At 38.4% G+C, this 27,037-nt stretch overlaps 1 protein-coding gene across 1 annotated transcript in view; it reads left to right on the forward strand.

Moving 5' to 3' along the window:
* The window catches only part of PDGFC (platelet derived growth factor C), a 162,593-nt gene that overhangs the window by 87,130 nt on the left and 48,426 nt on the right, over nt 1-27,037 (forward strand). The gene's annotated exons all lie outside the window — the stretch shown is intronic.

The following is a 27,037-nucleotide window of genomic DNA, read 5'->3' on the forward strand; positions in this document are numbered from 1 at the left end:
AAGAGGACCTGCTTTCGATGTCTAGCAGCTGTGTGGCTGCTGTATAATTTGAACCTGGGGTAGACTCTCTGGCCAGTCTATGTATCTGAAGCAGTGAGATCTAACCAAAGAGATTCTGTCTCAAAATATTCAGGAGAGAAGCAACTGTATAAGAGACCCCTTTTCAAATTTTGGTCTCCACAGACATGCACACACATGTTCACTCACAAGTCACACATAAATCACTCACTCTCTCTCTCTCTCTCTCTCTCTCTCTCTCTCTCTCACACACACACACACACACACACACACATACACATGCAAGCACACACAAGTGTACAACCAAAAGCTGTATCTACAGGTTTACATTATTTAAATGATACATTGATACCTAATTAAATGTATGTAGAACTAAGAAGCCAGAGTCTCATTAGGAGACTCTGGAGATCAGAATTCGACATTCTGGATAAGAATGTAACATAGAAATGAACCTTGGTTCTCTGCAGCATTCAAGACCCACTTAGCTGGTGTGTTTTGGTCATATAGAAGATCTACCATAATTTGGACAAATGTTACTCTTCAAAACATGTGAATATTCCTTTTAAGGTTCAGTGGTCTTAAGAATGTTCACTTCAGTACCATTTGTACAACACAAAAATATCTGATTTGATGGACGTTGCTGAATTCTTTGAGTCTTCTTTGGTATGCAAGTTAAAAGAGAATTTTCTTTTTTGGTAATACATGACAGATAAATATTTCAGGGCACAGGAAATATTTTTAGCTTTAGCATCTGCATCCTTTCACCACATTTCTTCTCTCTGTTCCTGCGGTTTCCATTGTGTTTTTCCCCCTGTGTATAATGTCATCCAGCAGAAACAGGAGCTATCCCAAGATGACGGGGACTTAGCACTGTATTATATCGAGTGATAGAAACCATCAGGCACCTGGAAGCTGATGCAAATTAGGTATTTCAGGACAACTTAAAACTCATGTGTCTTGGTTCCTATTTAGACATTTTTTGACTTAAATATGAATTCCAAATTCTGTGAAACACAGGAAGAGACTGGTTTTTAGTCAAGTGAGTAGAAGATAACTAATTTAGATCAGTAGAGGGAGGCACTGTGGATCTCTGCATAAATGATGAATGTATTACAGAAGAGGGCATAATATGTGTGTACGTTACCTAAGTAATATATGTGTATAATTAGTACCTTGCCTGCCACAAGCAAAGCATGACATGATTTTATCTGAATAGGGCTTGACTTTGAGAAACTTCTTCCCATGGCTTTGATGGTCTTCCTTGATTGCATTGTCTTGTTCCTCTTAAGTGCTGTATCCCAGAGTGACAACCATTGCCGAGAGTCAGTCTTTCCTATTTGTTCTACTTCAGTGAATCTTTGGGACAGCTGGCCTTTTCTTACACCACTGAAAGTGGTCTTTTCCTTTATGTCTAAGAATGGTCAGAATGCAGAACTAGCATATTACATTCTCAATTTGACAAAGTAGAATTAAATTGTTTATAACTGACCATTTTCTTTTCTTTATTTTTTTTCTTTTTTATTGGATATATTTTATTTACATTTCAAATGTTATCACTGTTCCTGGTTTCCCTTCCACAATCCTCCGATCCCATTCCCCCTCCCCCTGCTTCTATGAGGGTGTCCCCCACCAACCTCATCATGCCTCTATGGCCTGACATTCTCCTACACTGGGGCATTGATCCTTGGCAGAACCAAGGGCTTCTCTTCCCATCGATGCCCAACAAGGCCATCCTTGGCTACATGTGCAACTGCAGACATGGGTCCTTCCATTTGCACTCTATGGATAATGGTTTAATCCCTGGGAGTTCTGGTTGGTTGGTATTGTTCTTATGGGGTTGCAAATCCCTTCAGCTCCTTCAATCATACTTTTATGTATATTGGTATGCCCATTTATGGCCATAAATTTTAAAGTTCTTCATCATAAAAGTGTTCTGTACATGTACAAGTGCACACATGCACATATATTTTACACACACACGTGTGTGTATGTAAGTGTATAATTCAAATTTATTTTTAGATGTCTTTTTGCTTATTTCTTCCTTTCTTTTTTTCTTTTTTTTTTTTTTGAGGTTTTGAATAGTTTTTTATGTATGTCTGCTATATGACTCAAGCTGTCTTCAAAATGATGGTACTCTGCCAACCTCAGCCTCCCAACTATGGTGATTAATCATGAATTCCCATTTTATTTTGATATTTTCTATAGATTAAATTTCTGTTACAAAACTAAACCTCATAATTATGTATTGTGGTTACATAGCAATGCAATTAATTTTTTTATCAGGCTAACTTGTTTTCTTATCTAAAACTCGTTCTGTGGTTAATTTGAGCATATAAAAATGCCATTCTTTTTTTTTTGTTTTGTTTTGTTTTTTTGTTTTGTTTTGTTTTTTTTTTTAGGAAATTTTTTTTCTTCTTTATTCTTACATTGTCTTTTTCAGTTTCTAGGTTCTTGTATATACTACTCAACACCTCTGTCTTCTTACTTATGTTAAAGAGCTTGCTTTTAAAATGGTGTATAGTTTGGAATATATTCAAGTTTGAAATAAATGTTACAAATAGAGAAAAATGAACCTATATTAAAATCCTATGTTTCTTCAGTGTTAAGGTCTCACACACCCACAGATAACTGCATAACTAGAAAATGTATATTTGCATGATGCTGGAGATAAGTGAAGATAAGTAATTAGGTCTCTGATTTTTCACCATCCAGGGCGTAGGCTCTGCATCTAGCTGTACTTCCTCCCAGCCTCCTCCAACTCTAACTGTTCCTATGGCCTTGCATTCATAGCTTGTGTTTTTTGAAGAAAGCTGTCTAGGCACTCAGTCTGCAGAGGTTTGCTCAATTCCATCCTGGTTACACTGGGGCTTGGGGTCTTGAGGAGAATTTTAAAGTTTATATGTGCTTGCTATACCAAGAAGGTGGTGCTAAGCAAGTCACTCATTATTGACTTACTTGGGTTCTTCTCTGGTACAATAATGTACTTCCTTGTCATGTCCTCTATTTTTGGAGGTATGTAACCATTAAACGTCTTACCTGATCTTAAGAAATGAGTCAAGTTTCTTTCCTGGAGGAAGCTGTGTGTGTGTGTGTGTGTGTGTGTGTGTGTGTGTGTTTGTGTGTGTGTGTGTCCCCATGCAGAGTGCATTATACAAGCATATCTATTTGATTGTGTAAGACTTAAAATTGTTAGTAAAGGTCTTCCTTCTTTATATCTTTTAAAATGATCATAGTTAAGCTCGGAAATATGACATTATATACTTTTACTGATGTTTTGTTTTTATTTCAAGGTATATAATTCCTAATAAGTTATTATTTGCCTTCATTCATTTTGTCTTTCTGTGTGTATGCATGTAAGACTCTGTGTCTATGTGTACAAAATTACCATGAAATTTATTTTAGGTCACTAGTATTTTATGATGATTTAATTCTATTCCATTTTTATGTTCCTTCAGTTTCCTTACTTGCATAATTTATGCTGCATTTTCATTTTCTTTACTTTCATTTCAATTAAAAATGTATGTACGAATTTTTTAATTACTATCTTTAAAATACCTTTCAATTAAACAATATATAAAGGTAAATTTCTTAGTCAGAGGTTCTATTCCTGCACAAACATCATGACCAAGAATCAAGTTGGGGAGGAAAGGGTTTATTCAGCTTACATTTTCACATTGCTGTTCATCACCAGAGGAAGTCAGGACTGGAACCCAAGCAGATAAGGAAGCAGGAGCTGATATAGAAGCCATGGAGGGATGTTGCTTACTGGCTTGCTTCCCCTGGCTTGCTCAGCTTCTTTCTTATGGAAACTAAGAGTACTAACCTAGTAATGGTACCACAGCCCCCTCCCTTGCTCACTAATTGAGAAAATGCCTTACAAGTGGATCTCATGGAGGCATTTCTGCAAGGAAGGCTCCTTTCTCTGTAATAACTAAACCTGTGTCAAGTTGACACACAAAACCAGCCAGTACAGTTAGCAATGTTTTCCTTCCTTCTGCAATGCAAAGCATTCTTCTGGAATAACCATGGCTTTTATATGAAGATTGTGTCAAAGACCTTTTGAGACTGAATAAGGCAGTAGGAAGACCCACGATTGTCTACAGTACAGTATTGTTTGGTGGGGGTGGTGATTGTTGGTTCCTGACCTCACAACAGCAGGTGAATCTCTATGACTTGGGGTAGAACAAAGGTCATATATCGTGCTTAGAACCAAAGCTGTCTTTGCTGGAATATGACTGGCTTATCCGAAGTTCACATCAAAGGCTGCTGGCAAATTCTTGGGAGTCTATTGTACTATAGTCCTGTTGCAATGTTTCCCGCTGTGCTCTAAGGGATTGTTTAATTATAGATGCCAGCCGCTGCCAGAAAATCCTACAAAGGTTACACACCAGTAGGCAGCCATGGCTCTCATGATTCTAGATGGCTGGTCATGTCGAAATGTGTGCCTAAGATGATAGTAGAGTAGTTTTTCCCTTCTTGCTCTCAGGTGTCACCAACTAAACTGCTTCTGACAAAGTACAGCCTGCTTATGTAATGTGGGGATTGAGAAGACCATTTGACAGCTTTGCTGGAGGTCAGAAGGAAGTTGTGCAAAACCAGGTTGTGTGCACTTGAATAAGGTTTCAAATGATTTTTTTGTTGTCGGGATGTGGATGTGGGAACTGCCTGTGTCCTGTTTTCTGTTTCTGTGGTAGCATACCCTGCCAGAACATTTGATCGAGAAAATGTTTTATTTGGCTTACAATTTCAGGTTTCAACCCATGATTTTCAGTAAGTCAAAAAAGGGACTTCAACTATGTCACTTCCCTAGTGAAAAGCAGAGAGAGATAAATGTACACTTGTTAGTGTTCTGCTCAATGGCTGCTCTTACACACTCTAGCATTCTCTGCTCTTACTATGGTTGTAAACACAGAAGACAAGGTTTTCTCATGTCAGTTCAAATTTACTGATCAAGATCTGTCTCTAACGGACATGAACTCAGGCTCAGTCCTTCCAGACACTCTCTCGTTGATACTCTCTTCTTTGTAGAGCATGTCAAGTTGACAATTAAAACCCACTGTTTCAGTTATGTAAGGACCATGTTGCAGCATTGAATTAGTGACATAGGGGCCTGGCTGTGAGTGTTTGTAAATGTCAACTCCTGCAGCTCTACAGAAAAACTTAGTCAGGTTCCTGCCATCAACAAGGACAGTATCTGGGTTACATGGAAGGCATCTCTGTGGCACTAATGTGATGATACACTAGTGTAATGATGTACTAGTGTGATGATACACTAATGTGATGAGGTACTAGTGTGATGATGCACTAATGTGACGATGCACTAGTGTGATGATGCACTGGTGTGATGATGTATTAGTGTAATGATGCACTAGTGTGATGATGCACTGGTGTGATGATGCACTGGTGTGATGATGTGTTAGTGTGATGATGCACTAGTGTGATGATGCACTGGTGTGATGATGCACTGGTGTGATGATGTATTAGTGTAATGATGCACTGGTGTGATGATGCACTGGTGTGATGATGCACTGGTGTGATGATGCACTGGTGTGATGATGCACTGGTGTGATGATGCACTGGTGTGATGATGTATTAGTGTAATGATGCACTGGTGTGATGATGCACTGGTGTGATGATGCACTGGTGTGATGATGCACTGGTGTGATGATGCACTGGTGTGATTAATAAGCAGGACTGGAGTAGTGGCTTCACCAAGTACAATATGTTGCTAACGGGGTAATATTGAGGTGGGTTATGCAGAAAGAGGTTGTGTGTGTGTGTGTGTGTGTGTGTGTGTGTGTGTGTTTGTGTGTGTGTGTGTGTGTGTGTGTGTGTGTGTGATTTATAATCTAAAGCTGCTCCCTTCTGGTTCCTCTCCAGGAATCCCTTCCAAAGCCCCCCCCTTCTCCTCTTGGAGAGTACAGTCCTCTTTTGAGTCCCCCCACCCTGCCAAACCAAGTCACTACAAGGTTAGAGGCATCCTCTCCCACTGAGGTCTGATAAAGCAGCCCTGTTGGGGAGCTGATTCCACAATCACTCAACAGCCTTAGGAACAACACCTCCTTCCCTGACACCAGTTGTTGGCGGACCCACAGGGAAAATGAGCTGCAGGTCACTACATGTGTTCTGGGGGCTTGACCCAGCCTGTGTATGCTGCTTGTTTGGTTGTTTGGCTCTCAGATTAAGATTAACTGGCTCGGTTGTGTTCCCATCCCCTCCACTGCTTCAATCCTTCCCTCAGTCGGTCCATGATGTCCCTGACCTCTCCATTGTTTGCCTGTGGTATCTGCATGTGTCTCAGTCAGTTGCCTCATTGAGCCTCTCAGAGGTCAGGTATGCTAGGCTCCTGTCTGCAGGTGTAACAAAGTCCCATTAATAGTGTCAGGCATTGGTGCGTGCCCATGGGATGGGTTTCAACTGGAGACCAGTTATTGGTTGTCTGTTCCTTCAGCCTCTGTTCCATCTGTGTCCCTGCATTTTTTTTAGATGGGACAAATTTTGGGTCAAAAGTTCTGTGGGTGATTTGGTGTCCTTAAATCTCCATTGAGGATTCAGCCTGGCCACAAGAGGTGGTCACTTCAGGTTTCATATTTCCAATGTTAGGCATCTCAACGAAGGTCTTTCCTAATGACCTCTGTAAAAGGGTATTTATATTATAAGTACATATGTATGAATATGCCTGCCTTCCTGTAAACAAGAGATATTATGTTTTTCAGTTTCCCTCTTTTTCAACTTTTTTATCTATCTATATTCTATCTATCTATCTATCTATCTATCTATCTATCTATCTATCTATGTATCTATCATCTATCATCTATCTGAAGAGGTAGACGAATATGAAGAAAGATGAGTACATTAGTAGACTTCTGATCCTTTGCTCTCCACACTCATGTTTAATATATCATTTACCGACCCTGCTCCTTCATTGCCTTTGTTGTTATGGAGATATGATGTAATTCCTTGTGGAAGATTTTAATAAAGTTTTTTTTTAACATTTCATTTTTTTCTTTTCTGGTGTAAATAATCTTCTCATTGCCCATAAATATCTGAAAGCAACATGACCAGACACAGAATTTGATAAAGGTTTCTCCTGCATCAACCTGACTGCCAAAAATGCCTGTTGACCACACGTGGCATTTTTAAGTAGGAATACTTGATCCAACACATGGTGACAAGCTGTGAAAAGAAGTTAATAGATTCCAGAGATAATTAATTTGCTAAAGTAAATAGAGATTCCTTTTAATATTTAAAATTTAACATGATCAAAAATTTATAGTCTTTCAAAAATTCCCTTTGGACATTTGCTTGTCTTTTTCCTGTTTACAGTAGAATTAATGTGGCCTTATTATTTACCCATTTACTTATTTCCACATTCAGCAAATATTTATTGAGCACCGCACTGGGTTATGTGACAGCAGCAGTGAGAAGGAGATGACTCTGTCCTCACGCAGTCCACAGTCTGAGTGAAGACTAGGAAACAGACAAGATAAAATGCTACCCACCGCAGCACACAGACAGAACAGTTGTTAGTTTAGTGGGTTAAGTTTATTCTGCTTCTCTGCCCATTTTCTAAATCATACCATAATTGGGTATTTGTGCTAGAAACTAAATAAATATAATTTGAACAAAAAGTGGTTAGACTAAACTTGCCATCCAGACCTCAAATCTCAGATATCCATTTTCTGTGTATCACCCTGACTTCTTCTTTTGAGACTACCATAGATTTCTTCTATCAGATTCATAAAACCTTGGCAAGTTGTGCACTATAAAAATTTTAAGACAATGTCACCTTACACAAACAATAAAAGATTCCCCTCAGTTGGTGGTCATACAACTTTAATAAAGATCATTTTGTTTATGTGGCTAATACTGACCAAAGAGACATTTAAGTGCACCATAAGGACTTGCCAAGTAAGATGTTTCTTTGGAGCCCCTTAAAAGGACTGAGGGAGTGAACACCATAACTATTAATAGTTTGCATTTGGTTTAAAAAAAATCACTTTTGATTCTGGAGAAAGCCAAAGCTATATCATGTAACCTTCTAGACATCCTAAGCACAGTTTCCCTTAGACCTCAACCCAGGATGAAGCATCTGGGTGTTGTGCTGTGACTTGTTACCTACAGTTTTTATGTTCCTGCACACAAAAGACAGATTAGGCAGGCAAAGCAGTGCTTCTGGAGGTATGCTGGGGGCACACTGCTAGAAGACAGAAATGGTTGTTGCGCTGGGCCCTGGATGCAATGTGAACTCTGTGACTGGCTTGTTCTCCCAGGGGCAGCCAGAGTGACAGGAAGCATCCCTGACTGTTCTGGATCTTGGCTTAGGAGAACCCCCATGCTGAGGCATACAGTCCCTGGTGTTATCTCTGCCCACTGTAACACAATGCCATAGAAAGGTGGCTTATAAATGACGGGATTTCAGTTCTCAGTTCTGGGTGCAGGTATGAAACTAAGGTGCCAACAGGTGTTGGGGGTGGATGACAACCTGGCCACATGTATAGTCTTCCTCCTCTCTCCCCATTATGACTCAAATAATGAGGGGTTTATTTTTATATTATGAAGAAAACAGTGACCTTAATAACCTCACCACCTCCCAAGGTACTGTGTCTTATTACCACCAGAGCCTTAGGAATTATCAGTTAGCACAAGGATGTTGGTACAATACAGGCCTTCTAATTACACAAGTTTCTTAAGCAAATCATTGCAGCTGTGAGGAAGAGGAGGAGGCAAGAAAAGTGCCTGGGCAATGCTGTTATCAGTAAAATAAATAAATATTATACACTGACATGTAGGAGGTCAGGTTCTCTGAGACCCTCCTAGGAATAAAATGCAAAGAGGCCTGCTCTATAAGACTTACTTACAATAAAATGATGTTTGCATGATGTAGAAGTGAAACCTCAGTTGGCCAGAATTGTGAGCTGTGGGCACTATATGAAAAGAAAGAGTTTTGCAGAAGTTGCTGTTGCCTTGGAGGCAGCCAGTGGAGAGTCTGTAGTGCTAGGTGAGGTCTAGCTGTGGACAGCCTTGGCTCCTAAGCACCTTTTCTCATGCTGTCTGAAGACAAGCCTGTTGTTGATGAAGGGTCATGTGCCTGTTGATAGGAAGACATTTCTAACATATCCGTGGATAACTGCGTCAGCAAACTTAGACTGCAGGGGTCAGAGTTCTCAGAGGATTTTCAGTTTTTATTTTCTAAGCACAAAGCTGACAGGATTATACTTCTTCATAACTGGACTTTGCAAGATTCTTTCTCAACTTGCCCAAATTCAGAACATTTTTCTCTCTTTACTAGCATTTTTTTTTCTTCGATGCACTGGGCACTAGGGCACCCATGTACTTGAGTGTAACGAGAATCTACAGAGCTCTAGTGTTTTCCCATTTCACTTCTAAGTTATCTTTTGCTTCAAGACAAAATAGCCACTTGCACATTGTCAACAACTGCAGAATCTTCATTAGATACAATTCCCAGAGAATGTGCTGTTCCGCCATCACAGGTCAAGGTGTCCCTTCTCTGCCCTCTACGTTATGAAAGCAGAAAGAAAACACCAGGACATCCTGGGGTCCTTACTGCCTGGTGTCTAGGCATCATCTCATATGCTGCCGTAGCTGCCCAGTAACGGTGTGCATTTCCCTCGTGAGTCAGTGATGTGACCGGAAAGGCAATGAGATCCATCCGAGAAATGTTATAGGGACTTCAAACAGACACAGAAGCTCTCTAGTAAATAGAGCTAGTTTGGATCATGCCACTGGAAGGTTCAGGGATGCCTTTATCCAGATGCTAAAATGACAGTTTGCTGCCCTCTTCTGCCTCTGTCAACCTCTCTCTAGATGACTCCCCCCCACCCCCAGATCCCTACTCTTTTCAGATGTTGATTAATCCAAGGGGAAAGAACCTTCTCTTAGAATTGTTCTCAGTTGGGGGTGGATTCTGTGATAGGGCAGGTGTGAGCTGAGGACTACAGCCCAACAATTTGCAGAGGCAGGAACTGAAAATTGTGCTAAGGTGATTGGCAAGCTCCTGTTCCAGGGTCATTCCCCAATTCAAAGTGACAATGCAGTGTGACTTGAGTTCCTGAGAGCAAACCCCTCTCTCCACTCAAAGAGGAGGAGATGGTACCCAAGCCATAGTGTCTCTTTCTGGTGCTAAGGGCAGATGGGGTTGGCGTGCAGCTTCCAAATTCCCAGTCACTGTTTTTCCACCTGTACTTCTGGCCACAGAATAAAGCTTCGTTCAGAGTTCAGTTGCCCTTCCCAGCAACTCCTTTGAGTATAGTTAGCTCAGTGGCATAATTTATAGCTTTGCTATCCTTTGACCTCTGTAGAATGTAGTTTTGTAGTTTAAAAAGTAATCAGCAAAAACAAAACAGAAAGCATTCCTCCGAGAACTCAAAATGATGGGTGGATTTCTGAATAAGGCCCAGATCAAAGGGCTATGCTTTGGCTAATGAAATGTTTTCGTTTTCTGTTTTGAAATGTCCAAAGTCAACATTCTAAGTAGAGAAAATGTGTGTGTGTGTAATGACCCACACTCCTGCCTGTCTAGCCCAGAAATTGTCTGTCTGTCACTGGAGTCTGTTATTTTTTTTTTTTTTTTCTGTATCCTCTTCTCATCTCCCTGCATATCCTTTTGCTCATGGCTTTCCTTTTCCCACCTTCCATCAGATTTTTCTGCCAAAGATGAGTTTCCTTCAGTTACACAGGTAGAACCTTATGTTTGTAGACTTTGAGGTTCTGGGCTCTTGGAAGTTTTCCTTGTGACATGCCCTTACTTTAAGTTGTCTTGCTGGGAGTCAGGATGAAGTCAGTCATTTGGGCTATTCAAGTGCTATATTGGCTTATACTTGAACAACCTCTAGTATTGATGCATTATAAATAAGCTTCCTTGTTTGGCTGGTTAACCAATGCACCTGAATTTCTCTACCTTGAATGAAAGGACTAGCTAAGGAAGCAATATACCATTGCTAGCTAAGGAAACTATAGATCATTGCTCATTGTGGCTAAGAAGGACTTTGGAAGGAATGAACTTTACAATGGAACACTCTTCCTCAGCCTTTCTGTCCCAGCTTCTCTTTCTATGCTGTGCATAATTACATGTCCAATAATAAAGCACTCACTTCATTTTTGCCATAGGAGCTTTCAGATAACACATCTTCCTTAACAATTACTGTGTGTGTGTGTGTGTGTGTGTGTGTGTATGTGTGTGTGTGCGCGCGCGTGCGTGCATGCATACTTGCTTCAGCACAGGTGGTGATCAAAATCAACATTCCAGGTTTGGTTCTCCCCTCCTGCCCTGTGGCTCCCAGGGATGTAACTAGGGTCATTAGGACTTTATCAGCTGAGCCACTTTAGTGGCTCACATATAACAAACATAAGTCACCAAACTTTGACATTGCTGACTGCTGGGAAGCTAGACATCACTGAAATACCACCTGTCTTAATGGAAAAGTCTCCCCTTTAATCAAGTTAGTCTCTAGGTAGGGGCTGTCTTCGAGGCATTTTTCTAACACAGGCAGATGCTGGTGTAAGATGTTATTCTGATTATTTGATGGTTTATTTCTAAATGATTTGATTTTCTTCTCTGAAAACATCGAATAAATAACAACAACAGCAACAAAAACCCCTTCAACTGGGCAAGAAGAGTGCTATTTGCTGCGTATGTGACCAGGGGCAAATGCAAAGATGGACAGAGTAGTACAGGGACCCTTCACTGCATTTGATTGGTAGTGAGATATGGATGGAAGTGCCTCATTCCCGATTCATCTTCATCCTTCCACTGTAAGGGAAGGCGGGATGAGGATACCACCTTCTCACTGTGTAATGGTGAGCACCTGCTCACTGCTCTGTCCTCCAAAGGCAGAAGCCAGCATGACTGAGGACTAGTAACCAAACAACGGGAAACCGGGAAAGGTCTGTACGGCTGTATAGTTCTGTCTAATTCTCCTTCCTTATCACAAAATGCTGAGACAACAAAAGTGGTGTGAGGTGAACACTGTGAAAGTGCTCTGGATGTCACCAGGACACCAGAGTGGCCGCAGAGAAGAGCACAGTGTCCAGCCATCATAGCTTTGGGTCCACTGTCTAAGAAGAAAAGAAGAAAAAAGGAAAGGTGGTGGAAGCATAAGAACATTTAGGAAGTAGCTAAGGGACAGAGGAAGGTTGATAGGACTAAGGCCATCGTAGAGGAGAGTTGAGGTAACATGATCATAATACATTGAATAAGTACATGATATTTTTAGTTTTTAAAAACTCTAAAATAACAATCATCTTCATTGTTTGGGTAGCCTCCTGAAGGGGTAGGCAACTGGAGAGCAATTCATAGTTGTATTCCATACCTGGTACACATGTGCTCATCATATTTGTAAGGATAAATGTACTACCAACTCACACTATAATTGTGTGTCACATTACAATGATACCCCTCATGAAATTACAGATACTATGTGTTGGCAGAAAAATAAACGTTGAAAATGAAAAGCATTTTATTGCAATATGAACATGAAATTAAAGGCAGCGTTTGTTATCAGATCAAAAGTATGTGAATAGAAATGTCTTAGGGAAAGCCTCATTTAAAAGTAACATTTCATTACTTCACTTCAAAGGGAAATCTTTGTGCAGTGTCCTAAAGAATTGATATATGGTGGCTATGGCTTTCCTAAGATTTATTGAAATTGAGTGTTGGTCATGGTAGATGCTTGTGTAAGTCACGCCTTGCCTTATTCACATACACTCAAATGCAGGCAGTGAAGGAGGCCAGATGGCCAGATGTACTTTTCCCCCTAAACAGAACTCTCTGTGAACTTAGTTTGAGTATAAGCATAATACACAATGTAGTGCTGTCCTTTGTATGTAGATGCTGAAATGTGCCCAAAAGCAAATATCTCTTTTACTTATCAGTTCTGCTAAGTATGTGCCTTCTCTGGTTAGTGTTGTGGCTCCATGATAGATGCTGGAGTTTTTGTCCCTGATCCTCAGCACTGTCTCTCTCTCTGTCTCTCTGTCTCTGTCTCTCGGTCTCTGTGTCTCTGTCTGTCTGTCTGTCTGTCTCTCTCTATGAGAAGGATCATGTGTGAATGTGTGTGTTAGCATGTATGTGTGCGTGAGATGATCTGTGTGAGTGTATCTATGTGTGTGTATTTGTACATGAGCATACATCCTCTTTACATGTAATCCTTAGTCTTTATGAGGACTTCACATAGGTCATTAGTACACAGAGGTTTGTGTTACTAGGCCTGTTAAGGTTACCAGGATCTCAGGGAGCATTTCAGTGCCTGAGGAAAGGTGATTGTTTCATCAGAATCAGAGTCAATTCTTGAATTCAATTTTCAGCACCCACATTTGGGAGCAACTGGTGTGTTTAGAAAATGAGAAGGTTAGCTCCCTTTGCAATACTGATTCCTTAGACCTTGAGTAGGTTGAGTTGGAAAACTTCGAGGAATTTAAAACTTTGGAACAATGCCTGCTAAGCATGCCTGTTCTGTCTCAGACTCACTTAGGTCACTTGCTACTAGCAGGAATGTTTTGGTTAAAGCACTTTGCTTGTTTGATCATGATATTCATTTTGCTGTTGTTTTGAGGTATTGTGAATGGAACCAGAATCTTAGATATGAGTGGTAGTTTAAATAAGAATGGCCCTCATAGGCTTATAGATTTGTGTGCTTATCTATCAGGGAGTGGCCTTAAGAATACTTCAGAAGGATTCGGAGGTGTGGCCTTGTTGGAAGAAGTGTGTCTTTGAGGTTTTCAAAAGCCTGAGCCAGGTCCAGAGTCTCTTTCTTCTTGATGCCTTGAGATATGTATGTAGAACTCTCAGCTATTTCTCATGCACCATGTCTACCTGTGTACCAACATGCTCCCTGTCATAATGAAAATGTACTAAACCTCTGAAACTGTAAGCAAGTTTCAGTGAAATGTTTTCCTTAATAACAGTTGTTATGGTCACGGTGTCTCTTCACAACAATAGAATACGGACTAAGATAATCTGTTAAGGAAGCACTCTACCTCCGGAACACATTTAGCCTTATCACTATATTTTTAGAATACGATAAAATAAGTGTATTATATTTGCATAGAAGATGCACTTTTTTTCTAGCACTGAGTAGATTTCTGTTGGCTTTTTTATTTATTTTTTTAAAGATTATATTTCTATTTCTATATCTATATGATACATATATACAATAATGTATAATATGTAATTTATGCATGTATACTAATATATAGTAAGATGATAAGGTACTAACAATATTTTTATTAAATTGATTTGAAATGTTAAAGACTTTTACAAAAATACTTTGAAAGGTGCAGAATTGAAAATATAGTACTCTGGTTTCTTAAACGGTTTTATGCATGGATGGTTCCTTGCACTATAGTTCATCTCAAATCCAGTGTTAGCTTTTAAATGAAAAAGTGTTTAAATTAACAGCTACTCTACATTGGAGTAAGTTCGGAGGAAAGAATTTTCTTGCAGTGAGTCTGCTCTGACAACCCCATGGCATTCTTTCCTCTCCATGTTGCTCAGAGAAGAGTCAGTGTGCACCTTCCCTAACTTTTAACCACAGGGCTCAAACCTATGAAACCAAGAAACTTCCTCTTTATGCATGATGCTTATATGTATAAAATGTTAGTCTGTCACCTGTCACATTGAGCACATTCTGAAACTTCTTTGTTCTCAGAAGTTGCCCTCATAGCTTTACAGACAACTGGGAAAATGCCTAGGCACATTTTCAGTCCTCAAGTGAGCTCCCCCCACCCCCCAGTCTGAGGAAAGGCAAAATTCGTATCCCAGGTGGAAGCTGACTTAGCCCCCTGCTCAGTTCTCACCAGAAAGCCTGTACTGACAGAAAAAAAAAATACAGTCTCTGTGTGCTCTCCCTCTCTAACCCTCCATCTCAGTTTGTCAGTTTGAATAAGCAAGCTAGTTCATGATATCAAAATATTTGTGTAAATGGAATGAACCATAATTTATTGCTTCTAAAATTATTTCATGGCTTTGTGGTAGGCCTTATTTTTGCTGAGCCATTGGGGTTAATCTCAGTGGTTAGGCCTGAACTTTGTTCTTATAGTGATTTTTTTTTTGAGGACAAATAAATCTGTTTCCTTAATATTTATCTAGATTAAGAACTTCCATAAAGTATCTCTGGTGATTTAATAACAGGTTGCTGACTCTGGTTATTCTCTACTAAGCTTCCTAAACTTCAGATTTCTTGTTTATTAGTCTTCGTGTCCATAGTGTAAGGAATTTCTCCCATGATGAAAAGAAACACCCAAAAGCATATGCTAAGATTTCTTGTAACATACAAAGAGAGAAAAGAAAAATGGAACTGAAAGAGGAAAGAAGGAAAAAAGGAAAGGTTGTATATAACATTTAGGTTGAAACTGCTTGCACAGTGTAACTTCCTGATGCTGTTATGGTTCTGATTACGGAACTGGATTACTGAAACCAAGGCAGCCAGATATGCTTTTCCCTCATCAGGCCACTGTTCCAGAGATTATGATGGTTATCTGCAGCAACTCTGAACTTTCAACTATCTTTTATGGTGGGAGAGGTTGCTATTAGTTTTTATTCAATAATAATTTCATGTATGTATGCAGGCAAAACACCCATATAGAAAATAATTTAAAAAATTGAAAATGCATGTATGTATGGGTACAGTGGACTCTTGTGGTACGTGTGTGCACAGTGCAGTGATTAAATTAGTGATCAAATTATGGTGTTTGGCCTATCTGTCATCTCAAACATTTATTTTTCTTGTGTGGTGAGACGAATCATAAATTCCTCTTCTATCCATGTCGAAATATACATTATGTTATAGTTGGCTATGGTCAGATTATTGTATAAGAAAATATCAAAAACCATTGTTCCTGTTAAGTTCTTCTTTACATTCCTTGGCTAATTATTCTCCCACACCCACCCCAGGCTCTTCTCTAAATCTATGGGAAGAGCTTCTAGAATCCACAAAGAAGGTGACTTTCATGTAGTCTTGCTTTTACCTGCTCAGAAAGTGAGGATACAGATTGAAGGGAAGATGAGTGATGTCTGGGCTGGCAGGGCTCATAAGAATGGTTCCAGCACTAAGTGTAGTAACACACAGCAATAAAATCACTGGGGCTAAGCATTTAAGGACAGCTACTGCTCAAGCAGAGGATGACCTGGGCTTTGTTTCCAGCAACCACATGGAAGCTGAAAACAGGCTATAACACAAGATATAGAGGATCCAATTCCTTCCTATGGCATATGCATATAATTACATAGTAATTGATAATGGTAATAGTAATAAATAATGGTGATAAATCTGTAATCATTCTACATGTTCATTATTAACTATTTAAGTATTTGCCATGGTCAATAAAATCCATCCCATTTTCCTCTCTTGATTCCAAAATTAAACAAAAAGAAAACCTGTTAGAGACTATGGATTTCTTAATGAGCTATCATAATTTGAATAGTTGCCTTCCTAGTGTGTCCACATAACATTGAGGTGGGCACATGTTTAGAGGATATCACTACATGCTCAACCCTTTAATATGGATTTATGATTTTCCAATCATTTTCAACTGGCAGTCAGTTATACTCTAGTTTGTGCTGTGTGAGGATTGTGTGGGAGTCACTTTTCTCCAACAGAGTTAATATATGCTTATTGCACATTTAAGGAGTATAGGCAAACTTGAGTGGCAAACAAGAAGCATGAATATGCCCCTGTGATCAGAGAAATACTTACTTAGCCTGTCAATCAAAAGCAGACACAAAAGAGTATGAAATAAAAGATGCCTTGCAAAGACTGAATTTACTCACAAAGTTTATGAAGCATGTGACATCATTTGGATTTGAAAGTATATTCTATAGTTTGAATGTTGACTGTCCTCCAGGGTTTGATAGCCAGTATGATGCTAATGGGAGAAAATAGAACCTCTGAAGGTAGGGTATAGTAGGGGGTTATTAGGACTTATTGCTCTGTTCTCAAAGGAGATTGTGTGTCTCCAGCCTGCCACATGTAGCATATTCTCTCCTTGCTTTATGATGGGAGATGTTTTGCTGGACGCTGCTTTGTTTCTAACAATATTTTGTCTCAGTAAAGTCTGGTCATATGGTCCATGATCATTCATGGATGGAAACCTCCAAACCTGAGAGTCTAATGAGCCTTTTTTTTTATATAAGTGGACTGTCTCAGATAGTTAACAATGGAGAGCTGACTGCGGGTAAGGAAGTGTGAACAGATATATGGCTTCAAATGTTTAGCTTAGTGTACATTTAGGGAGTGGTAGACAAGAAGCATGAATATGTTTCTGTCGTCTGAGAAACACTTGTCTTAATCATCTAGCTGGCTGAAAAGAAACATCTCATTTTGACTTTTACCTTAAAGAATTCTCCTACTAGGATATGACCTTCAGAAGAGTTGACTCAACATCTGCTCGCCACCCTCCACCAATTTGTTATTGAGGTGCTCAGTAACATGCTCCTGGAAAATATCAGTGAAGAGACCAGAAAGAAATTCAAGGCATATTAATGAAGGATAATCCTTGAGAACCAGACTTAAAAGACAATATCTGTGTTTGACACCCTCATCTATGTTTTAAGGAGGCAGTGTGAAGAGTTAAGGCCTGTTGTTACAAAAAGCAAGCCCTGATTCCTGTTGGATGTGTCTAACTTAAGATTTTATTGCTGTGAAGAGACAATGAGACCACAGAAACTCTTATCAAGGAAAGCATTTAGGTAGGTTTGGCTTACAATTTCAAAAAGTCCCTTATTGTCATGGTGGGGAGCATGGCCACATGCAGGCAGACATGGTGCAGGAGAAAGAGCTGAGAATTCTATATCTTGATCTGAAGGAAGCAGAAAGAGACTGTGTGTCTTTATGGGAGTAGCATGAGTTTGTAAGACATATCAAAGCTACTCTCAAAAAACATGAAGTTCCTCCAACTAGGCCACACCTCCTAATACTGCTACTCCCTCTGGGCCAGGCATCCAAAAACTTGAGTCTATAAAGATCATACCTACTCAAACTAGCATGAGGGAAGGGTTGCAAGAGATGTTGGTTTTAGAAGGTCCACTGGAGTTGTTTGTAGAAAGCAGATAAGGACCACAGATTGTGGGATAAAGAACATATTTAAAAATAAATAAATAAAAACACTTGAAATAACAGTTTCCAGCATCTGTATGAAGAAGGTGAGAGATTAGTCACTAATACAACATTTCAGTCACTTGTGAATATGTAATTAACCATTCCTTCTCAGTACAAACATCCTAGGTGGCTGTGTAATCATAAGTAGGTTCTCAATTAGTTGTTTGTCCAGCACAGTTTGATAACATACTGTCTTAGAGACACATAGAGATCAAGATAGAGAACGCTAGATCATAAGAGTCAAGTATAGCAAGTTTCACATTTAGTGTTAAGTCAGAGTGGGAGGCATGTGCACAAAGCTCAGAGGTCACCATGGTTATAAGTCAATAAGAAATGGAAGACTATCAACATGAAAATAAACTCCAGCACATTATACCTAAGGCATTACTCCAAACAAACCCTCATTTTAAAAAACAATGTGTAGCTACAAATGAAAAAAAAAAAAAAAACAGTTAGCTCATATTTAATGTGAATATCTAGAATTGGAGTAAAAACAAGAATAAAATGTTTAAGAGAAAAAAGTACAGGCTAGTTCTATTTGAACAGAGCATGTAAATTTGTGTTTTTCCGACTCTGCTGCTTTGTGTTTGTTTATAAACAAACCTGTTTCCTTCCTGTCTTTGCAGACACTCACTCTTTGTATCATTTAGTTAGCAATCATGTACCCTGCTGTGTATCAACCAAACATCATGTTATGTATCAGGGATCCAAAGAGTATTCAGTGCTTGTTTCTTTGACCCCCAGAAAACATTGACTAGCAAAGGAATGTTTGTGAGAAACTAAAATTCAAATTTGTGATGGGTGTGGTATGGACCATGGGGCAAAGACATCACTGCCCCTGCCTCTGTGACTCCCAGAAGGCTTGCCTGAGGTGCTCCTATATGGCTAAAGTCTGAAGTAAAAGAGTGTTACTGGAAGTGGAATGGTTTTCCTGCAGGAGGGGACTTCATATATAACTTGCAAATATCGATGTGTAATCCTTAAAAGTCACTCTGAGGCATTTTCTATGTATATCCAATGAACTCTACTGCTGCTCAGCTTGGAAACCCTGAGTAATAACTCTGGTGACATAAAGTGTTTGGCCTATGACAGGACCATTATCTCTGGGAACACTGTACCAAAAAATGTGGTCATATTTACCATCTGGTGAAATGTGCTGTCTCGCCCAGGTCGAGGTTCATGGTGACTAAACGATTAAGTAGCCCACAATGACTCAGTTGTCCAAAAGCCCTAAAGTAGATAGAGCGCTGTCTGCAAAATTTCACAAGTTCTCTGACTGAAGTATGAAGGATAAGAGGGAGCAGATGTGTATGCCTCACCTCTGGATAACATGATGACCTTCTGCCTCTGACCAGCCCAGTGGAGACTTTTTATGTTCACACTGTAATGATCAACAGCTAATCCAACAGGAGTTATGAAAATATTACCCCAAAAATACATATTATCTTTTTAAGACTACAATTTAATTTCTGTATTTTAAGCTTTTGTTTGAATGAAAATTATAAACAGTTTAACAATTAAAATTAGAATATATATATATATATATATATATATATTCTAATATATATATATATATATATATATATATATATATATATATATATATATATATGGTTATTTTTATAGTAAGCTGGTTGTTAGTGGTAAGTGTGAATCCCAAAGCCCTTTGCTGTAGGACAGCCTTCTATCAGTAACACTTGATTTATTTTTATGGAAGCATACAAAAATTGAACTCTATTATTTTAGATATGTATCTGAAAAGCTGTCTTATTATCATATACTCAGTTAAGGCTGAGGGAAAATAAATGGCTACTTTTAAGAATTTATGTACTCTAATTTCAATTATTAAACCATATATATATATATATATATATATATATATATAGAGAGAGAGAGAGAGAGAGAGAGAGAGAGACAGAGAGACAGAGAGACAGAGAGACAGAGAGAGACAGAGACAGAGAGATTGATTCAGAAATACTTCTGGTTATTTCCAGAGGGAAATTAGGAACATAGAGTAAGTGTGGAGATACACATTTATAAATGTATGAATAGAAGTCATAAGAAAATCACAAATTTATTTTAAAACAATCTTGTCTCTTCTACAGAGGAGAAAGATCTGAGAGAAATCAGCTGGAGCAAAAAGGGGGAATGTAGTGATTCATGGGAAATTGTTAACCCTGCTCAGGGTCCTTGCAATGTGGGGACCTGTAAAAGGCCATGGTGGATGGAGTCTGCTATAAAAGCATCTTGAAGGGGTAGCACAGAGAAGAAACAACCAATAGGAAAGCATGTTTCAAATTGGCCAAGAAATAGATAAAATTATTGTAGATAATCCCCGCCTCGGGATCTTTCCTAGGGGTTGAATTGTCCAAGTGGTCACTAAGCCTGGTGTTTCTCATTTCTTTTTTTACACCACTAAATATTAAGTAATCTCCTTAGCTGGACTTACAGCCATGATCACGTCACCTGATGAACAGACTGGCTCCTTTGAGATAAAGCTTTCAGCTTTGTTTCCTTTCTTTGGAAACACAAACATTAAAAGACTCACCCCTCCTTATTCAGTCATTGGTTTCAAGAACAGAATCTGCCATATCTCCCTAGTCCCTGGTTGCAGTAAACAAAACAAGACAAAAAACAAAAAACAAAAAAACAAAAAAAATGTAGTAAATCCAGAAAATATTCCAAAGGAAAGTAAACCAACACAAAACCTGTTTCTCTGCTTTTCATGTGCTTAGAATTAGGGATTCATGTTTATCTGCTTCTAGAAATTCAAGTCTTTTACTAAAAAGGATTCATTTTTGTCCTATGCCATGATTTGGGCTCCCAGACAGTGTGATGACTGTATGCATATCAATTTTCATTTGATGATTTCAGTCTGCACAGGTTCCCATCATCCAGTGAAGACACACTATGACAGCCAAGTCAACTTTATCATTTCAGATGTTTTAGTGCATATAGGAGTGACTATATGTACAAGTGTGAAACATACACATGCTATTGCCTACAGAGGCCGGAAGAGATTGTAAGAACCGCTGGAATTTCAATCATGATGTGCCCTGTGAACCATGTGATGTGTATGCTGGGGCTCTTAGTTCTCTCAAAAGCAGCAAGTGCTCTTGCCTGCAGAATGCTACTTTCATTCTTTTAAATGTAACATCTCAACTTGACTTTATTAATGCCCAATAGAGTTGTTACCACATGTGTAAAGACACATATATAAACTGTTACTTAGTTGTGTTTGATTTAGTGACTCACAGAGTCTATGTTTAAGCAATGCTTTATACCATAAACCATCCCTTGTTAATGAGATGCTTCTGTAAAACTCATCAGGAGTTAGACTGTGTCAGAGTATAAGGAGAGGTCTCTGTGTAGGCTGCATCTCATCTTATTAGGAACATCTTATGCTCTCTTTCTTGGGAACCATCTTGAGGTGATACTTATAACTAATGTCCAAACCTTGGCTTCTTGTCAATAATTATAGTGAAAGAAAGGAAACTTCCACTGGAAAAAGAATCAACTGGCAATTGTCTAATCTGTTCAACCCTAGACACAAGATATTCAGCCTTTGAAACAGTGCTTTTTACACATTGATCTACAGCCCCATGCTAAGTCTAGCTTTGATAATCCAGGAAACAAGAGTACTGGGGGATTTTTTAAGTGATCAATAAACCTGTTCCTTACTACAAGAGAAGCAGCTGTTAAGAGAAAGTATCTACATCCTAATCTTACTCTGGACAAACTAAATTCAAGACAATTGTTCCCACAGAAGAGAGAACTAGGAGAATTTAGTCTGCCTTCTGCTCCCATTTAGGGCTGTGACTTACACCCACTGTGCAGCATGATTAGTAACTTACTCCTTCACCATAACTAAACTTCCCCTTGTGGTCAGCAATTACCAGTTCCATAGCCCTTCCTGTTACACAGCCTCTGGTGTCATCTTTTTACTCTGTTTCTGTAAGGCAGACTAAGTTTTTTAGATCTCATGTGTAAGTTAGGCTAAACAATAATTTATGCACGTCTGTCTTATTTCATTCATCATAATGTCCTTACACAGGGTAGTGAGTGACAGGACTTTAAGCATTTTTTTCCTGTTTTAAAGGTATAAAGCAGCTTGCTCACACACCGTATATTTGCTCATCTGTAGATAATAACTAAATTTATTCTATGCTTTTGCTGTTGAGAATAATACCAAAAGGACTTAATATACTGCCTTATTTTCCTGTGTATTTCTCCCCAAAGTGGGATAATACACGACTTGAGATTCTGTACTCACTTTTTTGATACGCTTTCATATTACCTCTTAAATTAACTGCACTAGTTTGCCTCCTTAGCAGTGTTAGATAAATTGTCATATTATACTCACAACTATATCCAGGTGCTTTCAAAATAAATTCAATATCTTAAATAAAAGCAGAATGTCTGTGGTGCTCATAATTACATACGAGGTTTGGGGGCGGGGGCTATTCTTCCATAGGGCTGAAGTCTTTCATTAAAGGTTATATGCCAGATTAATAGCAATTATTATTGTCTGTAAGAACTAGTGATTAACAGGATGGGTAGATGGTGAGTGTACAAAATGACATCAGCATAGCCATAATGACTCAAAGGCAGGTAGGGCAGTATGCACAGTGCTGGGCGGCACTGAGCAGGTTCCCTACAGTTTGAACATCAGGCAGGCTAGTGTAGAGGACAAACACCCACACATTTACACCCGTATATGCACGCCACACTCACATACAGGTATCCCCCTCCTGAAAGCCAAAGTAAACATTTATTAAGCAGCTTGTTGTTAGATACTATGGTAATACCACTTATGGGTACTTTCTCTCTTTAATCCTCACGAAACCTTTTCAGAGTTAATCACTAATTATCTTTGTTTTGTGGGAGAGTCTCAGAAGTGTTTTAAAGAGACTGGAGCAGAGAGTCACTCCGAATAATGCCATGCAGGGTAGAATGATTCCTCATGTGTCCTTTTTAACTATAAATTCTTAACCTAAGGCCAGGCCTGTGCCTCTTCCTTCTTGAGACTTAACTGGATGACTTTGATTTACTTCATAGCCTATTGTGTCCTGGCCCCGAGCATAGGCAGAGTAGCCAGCAAGTTTGCTCTGTTAGGGTAATTAACTATTTTACACATAATTCTAGAAACCTTATCAAGATTTCATAAAAAATAAACAAGTCCACAACTTCTTGTCATTCCGTTACACATTTTTCAGACAAGAAGTGTTCATTCATAATTGGCTAAATGTATATATTTTTGGTATTTGGACATCTGCAGTGACCAAATTTTTTCCCTATGAGTTTCTGAGTTTTCCATTAGAAAGAAAACATATTGATCTATGTATAATGATCCCATATTCAGCCTCTTTACTGAATTATCTTTTTAAGTTGAAATCCATTTTGAAAGCCCAAAGTTTAAAATAAATGTTGATCCCTATCTTTCTTATTCCACACCAGCTCTTGTTAGATCTACTTCAACACAGAAGATGTTTAACAGTTACCTCCATGGCAGAACGAAATTCTGCCGCTCCAGGTCTGAGCTCTTTAGCTTCTGCACTAACTCTGCTGAAATCTGTTCTGAACATCTGTTATCTGGGAGCATTGAAGGCTCGGCTTGTAAAATGCTTGACTTCTGTGGAGAGGATCACCTCAGTGCCCAGAAGTGCTGAGAAGACAACAGGTGTGACTTCTCCTTTAAGTAGACAGGAAGGAAATGGCAGGGCTATCCACAGGCTTGCTGACAGGCGGTCTAGCAGAAAGAGCAAACACTGGCTTCTAAGTTCCACAGTGAAGTCCCATGACATTGAGAAACCTTGATTCCAAAGAGGTGTGCAGGATTCCTAAAGGTATAAAGGAGGCCACCTAAGAGTAACTCCTGGTCTCACACACGTGCACGCACACACACACACACACACACACACACACACACACACACACACACACACAAAATCTATCAGCAACCAAAGATATTGATTGTCTCTGGCCTTATTACAGTTTTCTTTCTTCTGTTTCAAATTTATTTTTTAATTGAATAGCTTTATTTTAAAAAACAAAGATAAATGTACAGATTTTAAGCATTTTTGCATAAAAGTATACGAATACATTTTTGTCAGTACTTGTTTTTTTTTTTAAAGGTTTCATAGTGTGCATTAAGATCTTACTAGATACAATGAGCATAAAGTACATGTAAAACAAGATATAACCTGGAATTTAGTCAAAGTTTTTTTGGTGAGTAAAGATTAAGCATAATGGTTTTTCATTTTCTATTTTTTTTCTTGAACTTCACATAGTCTGTGAGTTGTTTCTGGGGTATTCTGAGCTTTCTGGGGATAGTATCCAATTATCAGTGACTGCATATTATGTCTGTTCTTTTGTGACTGGGTTATCTCACTCAGGATGATATTCTCCAGATGCAGCCATTTTCTTAAGAATTTCATAAAGTCATTGTTTCTGATAGCTGAGTAGTACTGCACAAATTTATCTACAGCTCCTTCTTCAAAATAGTAATGAGAGGTTCTCACTCTGTGGTAATGTGATTATCACCTTAGCGTCATTTCAGACAAGGCATGTGATTGCTTTCTGGTAAAATAAAACCTTTCATCCAAATTTGAAAGTCTTCTGCTTCCATTTTTTAGTAATCAATTAATTAGGCCATATTGGTGATTCACTAACTACTATGATCATAATGGTGTTATTCCTTTTAATATTTTGTGAAGCATTTTTTATTCCTTTTTATTCTTGTACAAAGCTCATACTGGGCCAATTACATTAATCATATAATCTAAAAATGGCTGACAGGTAGCAATTATTTTCCAATTGATTATTTGAGTGAAATGAGTCATATTTACAAATGCCAAATGTTGCCATTTCATAGAATTCAATACAAGGATTAGAAAAGATTATCATTATATAAATTGGGAAGATTTAACATTTTCAATATTTTGAAATTATATGAAAAATGGAATTATACATTTACTTATAGCTTAATAAATTCTCATAAAATCACCTCATTTCATTCTTTATACTGATACATATTGACCAACTTTTCAATTTAAGAATTTTTATTTACTTTAATTCTGCTATTACCAAGTTGATAATTTATGTTTTAGCCATTATTTTATACAATTTTCCAAATACATTTAGTGAACAATGTCATGAATTATAACATTTTAACTGTAATTATATTTTCAGCATGGTTCCTGTCTGTGTCTTTTGTTTTGTCTCCTGTTCCTTTCTCCCTTCCCTTGTTTTTTTCTGCCAGAGTTTTTAAAATTGGGAATACTTATTTTGTTTGCTTATACCTCTCAACAAATTTCATTTCTAGTAATTTGTTTTCCTTGTCTTATCCTCAATTATTTTTAGTTTTATAAGTTGAATTGGGGGCCTACACAATTGCATTATTTTTATTTAGTGATAAAAATTACTTTAAAATCTTCACCTCCTACCATAACAACTTGGGTCACATCAAGTTAGTTATAATAATAAGTCATAATAAATAATCGAGTCTAGCAACCTATATGTTCAGTTTCATTTGTTACAGTCTGTGTTTTTCAGCCCTTAAAACATGACTTCATAGTCAGTTTTTGACTAGAGACCTACATTTTGTCTGTAGTTAGACAAAAAATAAAAATTTCATTATAGAGATGTATTTTAAGTATAGCATTAGGTCTTAGCTTCTAAGACCTTGGAGTGTGAGGTTTGGCTTTCAAAACTAAAACTATAAAATTACAATTAATTACTTGTAAACTTAGCCAAATTACTTAGCTTCTCTATATTTAGGAAACCATAACTGGGCACAATTAGAAATTTCCGCTTTCGCTTGCTAAGAAGATATATTGAGAAGATATTCAGAAGCACCTACAAATATGCCTAACATATTGCAATCGCCTAATGAATATGATAATTATTTCAAAGTATTTTCAGTATTAATTGGTATGGAGAAGAACATCTGGTGTTCGAATAGGAGTGAAGATTCTGTTTGTGTGTGAGGAGCAAAGGCATAAGCCGATAAACTCTGTACAGTAATTGTCATCTTATTTTTATTACCTATCCCAACCTGCTCCCAATCCAGTTGACACTTGCAGAGCCGGGCTTTCTATAATCCACAGGCACTTGGCATCCTTTCTCACCACTGTCAGGGTGATAATTCACGGGGCAGGGTTAATTGACAGGGTTTTATTCAGTATGAACTCCCGAGACAGCCTGTTCTGCAGGGTTGGTTTATTTTTGTTGAAGGAAGCTGGGTGTCTGACAATTGTGTTTACCAGTGAATTTATTTCTCTGGTATACTCCTTACATTCTTAGGAGTTAGGAAACAGCTCTCAAATCCTCACACTTTCTGCATTCCCACAGGAGAACAAAAATTTTGTCTACAACATTAGACTTGTTTATTAAACATAAAAGAACATAAATCCTCCCTGGGTCCCCGGAGCACGGTAGAGAGGGGGTGAGATCGTTAGCAGCCACTTTGCACTGTGTGTGCTTGTTCATGTAGCTCTGAGAACGTGATGTTTGATTGGCTCATGCTTAGTTAATCCTTTAAATAGTGGTGCGGGCAATTGTTCACCTTGAAAATTAATACCTGGGAGGGTAGTGGAAGGATTACCGTGTCTCCAGTATGATCACCTGAGCATGCACAAATGCTGTGCTTTAATTTGTTCCCACTCCCTTTAACTATGACCCGGAGTTATGATTTTCTCATTAGTTTCTCCCCTCCTTTCTTTCATGAGGTTTTGAACTATGTTAGTAAATATAAGTCAAATGTCTTCTCCTCTGAATCCCTTATTCTGCTGAAGGCATCAGGGAAAACAAAGTCTGAAGCATAACCTGTAGATCATTAGAGAAAATAATTGTCTTAAAATGCCCTATATGCTTTTCCAAAACCCACTGAATGTACTCTATGG

The sequence above is a fragment of the Micromys minutus genome (assembly GCF_963924665.1).
Source record: "Micromys minutus genome assembly, chromosome: 4".
Taxonomy (NCBI): Eukaryota; Metazoa; Chordata; class Mammalia; order Rodentia; family Muridae; genus Micromys; species Micromys minutus.